Source organism: Mustelus asterias, chromosome 4 (assembly GCF_964213995.1).
Source record: "Mustelus asterias chromosome 4, sMusAst1.hap1.1, whole genome shotgun sequence".
NCBI classification, from domain to species: domain Eukaryota; kingdom Metazoa; phylum Chordata; class Chondrichthyes; order Carcharhiniformes; family Triakidae; genus Mustelus; species Mustelus asterias.
Window position 1 is genome coordinate 110,768,611 of NC_135804.1, and position 6,000 is coordinate 110,774,610.

The following is a 6,000-nucleotide window of genomic DNA, read 5'->3' on the forward strand; positions in this document are numbered from 1 at the left end:
GGAAGAGGCATATAAATTGGCCCATAAAAGCAACAGACCAGAAGATTGGGAGCAGTTTAGAAATAGGCAAAGGAGGACAAAGGGATTGATTAAGAAGGGGAAAATAGAGTATGAGAGCTTGCATGATATATAAAAATGGATTGTAAATATTTATATAGGTATGTGAAAAGAAAAAAATTGGTGAAGACTAATTTTACAATCAGAAGCAAAGGAATTTATAATGGGGAACAAAGAAATGGTTAACCAACTAAATACTTTTGGTCTAGCTTCACAAAGGAGGGCACAATATACCAGAAATGTTGGGAGGTTAGTGAGAGGGAAAAACCGAAGGAAATCAATATTAGTAGGGAAATGGTGTTGGTGAAGTTGATGGGATTGAAGACCGATAAATCCCCAGGGCCATCCCAGAGTACTTAAGGATGTGAGCTTAGAAATTGTCGATGCATTAGTAGTCATTTTCCAAAATTCTATAGCCTCTGGATTGGAGGGTAGCTAATGTAAGACCACTATTTAAAAAGGGAGGTCGAGAGTAAACAGGAAATTATAGACCAGTCAGTCTGACTTCTGGAGTGGGGAAATCGCTAGAGTCCAATATAAAATATTTAATAGCAGAACACTTGGAAAACAGTGGCAGAATTGGACAGAGGCAGCATGGATTCATGAAAGGGAAATTGTAGTTGACAATTATACTGGAATTCTAATAGAGTTGATGAGAAGGAGTCAGTGGATGTAGTTTGTTTGGACTTTCAGAAGGCTTTTGACAAAGTCACACATACGAGACTAGCTTGTAAAATTAAAGCACATGGGATTGGGGGTAGTGTTTTGAGATGGATAGAAAACTGATTGACAGATAGGAAACAGAATAGAAATAAACGGGTCTTTTTCTAAATGGCAGGCAATGACTAGTGGGGTACTGCAGGAATCAGTGCTAGGACCCGAGCCATTCACAATATATATTGGTTTATTTGCTTTATAGCCATTATATGACTGGCTGTAGATTGAGAGAGGCTTTGACAAAGAGTCATCTGGACTCGAAACGTCAGTTCTTTTCTCTCCTAACATATGCTGCCAGACCTGCTGCGATTTTCCAGTGTTTTCTCTTTTGGTTTCAGATTCCAACATCCGCAGTAATTTGCTTTTATATATAGGGGTCCAGGATGTCTCTGGTCGAGTCCCAGAAATCCTGAAGGGGGAGGGAGAGGAGCCCAAGGTCGTGATGCATATAGGTACTGCTGACATAGGTAGGAAGAGGGAAGGGGTCATGAAAAGAGAATATAGGGAGTTGGGTAGACAGCTGAGAAAGAGGAATGCAAAGGTAGTAATCTCGGGATTGCTGCCTGTGCCGCGGGAGAGTGAGAACAGGAATCGGTGGAGAATTAATGCGTGGCTGAGGGACTGGAGCAAGGGACAAGGATTTGGGTACTTGGATCATTGGGACCTCTTTAGGGGCAGGTGTGACCTGTTTAAAAAAGACGGGTGGCACTTGAATCCCAGGGGGACCAATATCCTGGCGGGAAGGTTGGCTAAGGCTACTGGTGAGACTTTAAACTAGAAAGGTTGGGGGGAGGGAATCGAAATGAGGGGACTGAGAGCGAGGAGGTTAGCTCGCAAATAGATAAGGAATGTAGACAGGGTAAGAGGGAGGTTAGACGAGTGAGGGAGAAGGGAAGTGCTCAGGCTGAAGGTCTGAGATGTGTCTATTTTAATGCCAGGAGTGTAGTGAATAAAGTGGATGAGCTTGGAGCGTGGATTGCTGCTTCGAATTGTGATGTGGTGGCCATTACGGAGACTTGGATGTCTCAGGGACAGGACTGGGTGCTTCAGGTGCCGGGTTTTAGATGTTTCAGGAAGGACAGGGAGGGAGGCAAGAGAGGGGGGGGAGTGGCACTGTTGATCAGGGATAGTGTCACGGCTGTAGAGAAGGTGGACGCCGTGGAGGGACTGACTACGGAATCTCTGTGGGTGGAGGTTAGGAACAGGAAGGGGTCGGTAACTTTGCTGGGTGTTTTCTATAGGCCGCCCAATAGTAACAGAGATGTTGAGGAGCAGATGGGGAAACAGATCCTGGAGAGATGTAGGAATAACAGAGTTGTCGTGATGGGAGATTTTAATTTCCCAAACATAGATTGGAATATCCCTAGGGCTAGGGGTTTGGATGGAGAGGAGTTTGTTAGGTGTGTCCAGGAGAGTTTCCTGACACAGTATGTGGATAAGCCTACTAGAGGAGAGGCTGTTCTTGATCTGGTGCTGGCTAATGAACCTGGACAGGTGGAGGATCTCTCGGTGGGTGAGCATCTTGGGGATAGCGATCATAATTCTATCTCCTTCACGATAGCATTGGAAAGAGATAGGGTCAGGCAGGCTAGGAAAGTGTTTCTCTGGAGTAAAGGGAAATACAGTGTCATCAGGGAGGAAATTAGACGGGTAAATTGGAAGGAGGCATTCTTGGGGAAAAGTACCGAAGGAAAGTGGAGGATTTTCAAGGAATGTTTGTCTGGAGCTCTGCATGACAACGTTCCGATGAGACAGGGGGGTGTTGGTAGGGTACGGGAACCGTGGTGCACGAAGGTTGTGATGAACCTGGTAAATAAGAAAAGAGAGGCGTACAGAAGGTTCAGAGAGCTAGGAGGTGTTAAGGATTTAGAGGAGTATACGCGATGTAGGAAGGAGCTTAAGAAGGAAATTAGGAGAGCGAGAAGGGGTCATGAGAAGACCTTGGCGGGTAAGATTAAGGAGAATCCCAAGGCTTTCTACAAATATGTCAAGAGTAAAAGGATGAGATGTGAAGGCATAGGACCCTTAAAAGGTGAAGGGGGAAAAGTTTGTGCGGAACCGTTAGAAATGGCGGAGGTGCTTAATGAATACTTTACCTCGGTATTCACGGTGGAAAGGGATCTGGGTGGTTGTACTGCTGGATTGCGGAGGACAGAAAGGATCGAGCATGTGGACATAAAGAAAGAGGATGTGTTGGAACTATTGAATGGCATCAAGGTTGGTAAGTCGCCGGGACCGGATGGGATGTACCCCAGGTTACTGTGGGAGGCGAGGGAGGAGATTGCGGAGCCTTTGGCGATGATCTTTGCATCGTCGATGGAGACGGGAGAGGTTCCGGAGGATTGGAGGATTGCGGATGTGGTCCCTATATTCAAGAAAGGGAACAGGGACAGCCCGGGAAATTACCGACCGGTGAGTCTAACCTCAGTGGTTGGTAAGTTGATGGAGAGGATCCTGAGAGACAGGATTTATGATCATCTAGAGAAGTTTAGTATGATCAAAAGTAGTCAGCACGGCTTTGTCAGGGGCAGGTCGTGCCTTACGAGCCTGGTTGAGTTCTTTGAAAATGTGACCAAGCACATTGACGAAGGAAGAGCGGTGGATGTGGTCTATATGGACTTCAGCAAAGCGTTCGATAAGGTCCCCCATGCAAGACTTCTTGAGAAAGTGAGAGGGCATGGGATCCAAGGGGCTGTTGCCTTGTGGATCCAGAACTGGCTTGCCTGCAGAAGGCAGAGAGTGGCTGTGGAGGGGTCTTTCTCTGCATGGAGGTCAGTGACCAGTGGAGTGCCCCAGGGATCTGTTCTGGGACCCTTGCTGTTTGTCATTTTCATAAATGACCTGGATGAGGAAGTGGAGGGATGGGTTGGTAAGTTTGCTGACGACACCAAGGTAGGTGGTGTTGTGGATAGTTTGGAGGGATGTCAGAAGTTGCAGCGAGACATAGATAGAATGCAAGACTGGGCGGAGAAGTGGCAGATGGACTTCAACCCGGATAAGTGTGTAGTGATCCATTTTGGCAGATCCAATGGGATGAAGCAGCAGTATAAAATGAAGGGTACCATTCTTAGCAGTGTAGAGGATCAGAAGGACCTTGGGGTCCGGGTCCATAGGACTCTTAAATCGGCCTCGCAGGTGGAGGATGCGGTCAAGAAGGCGTATGGCGTACTAGCCTTCATTAATCGAGGGATTGAGTTTAGGAGTCGGGAGATAATGCTGCAGCTTTATAGGACCCTGGTTAGACCCCACTTGGAGTACTGCGCGCAGTTCTGGTCACCTCATTACAGGAAAGATGTTGAAGCCATTGAAAGGGTGCAGAGGAGATTTACAAGGATGTTGCCTGGATTGGGGGGCATGCCTTATGAGGATAGGTTGAGGGAGCTTGGTCTCTTCTCCCTGGAGAGACGAAGGATGAGAGGTGACCTGATAGAGGTTTACAAGATGTTGAGGGGTCTGGATAGGGTGGACTCTCAGAGGCTATTTCCAAGGGCTGAAATGGTTGCTATGAGAGGACACAGGTTTAAGGTGCTGGGGGGTAGGTACAGGGGGGATGTCAGGGGTAAGTTTTTCACTCAGAGGGTGGTGGGTGAGTGGAATCGGCTGACGTCGGTGGTGGTGGAGGCAAACTCGTTGGGGTCTTTTAAGAGACTTCTGGATGAGTACATGGGATTTAATGGGATTGAGGGCTATAGATAGGCCTAGAGGTGGGGATGTGATCGGCGCAACTTGTGGGCCGAAGGGCCTGTTTGTGCTGTGGCTTTCTATGTTCTATGTTCTATGTTCTATATATATAGGTTTGATTTGATTTGATTTATTATTGTCACATGTATCAGTATACAGTGAAAAGTATTATTTCTTGTGCACTATACAGACAAAGCATATTGTACATAGAGAAGGAAAGGAGAGAGTACAGAATGTAGTGTTACAGTCATAGCTGGGGTGCAGGGAAAGATTAACTTAATACAAGGTAGGTCCATTCAAAAGTCTGATGGCAGCAGGGAAGAAACTGTTCTTAAGTTGGTTAGTACATTTCCTCAGACTTTTGTATCTTTTTCCCAATGGAAGAAAGTAGAAGAGAGTCTGGGGTGCATTGGGTCCTTAATTATGCTGGCTGTTTTTCCGAGGCAGCAGGAAGTGTAGACAGAGTCAATGGATGGGCCTCATTCACGACCCTTTGTAGTTTTTGTGGTCTTGAACAGAGCAGGAGCCATATCAAGCTGTGATACAAGAAAGAATACTTCCTATTGTGCATCTGTAAAAGTAAGTGAGAGTCAAAGGGACCACGACAGGTTGTTGGTGATCTGAGCACAAAGAAACTTGAAGGTCTTGACCATTTCCACTTCGCCCCCGTTGATGTAGACAGGGGCATGTCCTCCACTATGCTTCCTGAAGTCAATGACTATCTCCTTTGTTTTGTTGACATTGAGGGAGAGATTATTGTCATCGCACCAGTTCACCTGATTTAGATGAGGGAACTAAATGTAATGGGCAGAATTCTCTGATCTCATCTGTGGCCACCTCACTTCAAGTCAGAATGGAAAATTTGGAAAACTCCATTCATTTTCAGTGGCACCAGAAAATCTGAGCTGCAAACACAGACAGAGATTTTTGGCGAATATCTCCAAAGTTGCAGATGACACAAAGCTGGGTGGAAGGGTGAGCTGTGAGGAAGATGCAGAGATGCTTCAGTATGATTTGGACAAGTTAAGTGGGTGGGTAAGTGCATGGCAGATGCAGTATAATGTGGATAAGTGTGAGGTTATCCACTTTGGTAGCTAAAACAGGAAGGCAGATTATTATATGAATGGCTATAGATTGAGAGAGGCAAATGTGCAACGAGACCTTTTGTCCTTGTACACCAGTCGCTGAAGTTAAGCATGCAGGTGCAGCAGGCAATAAAGAAGGCAAGAGCTATATTGGCTTTCATGGCTAGAGGATTCGAGTAGAGGAGCAGGGATGCAATTATACAGGGCCTTGGTGAGACCACACCTGGAATATTGTGTGCAGTTTTGGGCTCCTTATCTGAGGAAGGATGTTCTTACTATAGAGGGAGTACAGTTTATCAGACTGATTCCTGGGATGGCAGGTCTGTCATATGAGAAGAGTTTGAGTGAGTTATGATTATATTTGCTGGAGTTTGGAAGAATGAGGGAGGATCTCATGGAAACCTATAAAATTTTAACAGGACTAGACAGGGTAAATGCAGGAAGGATTCCTGATGGCGGG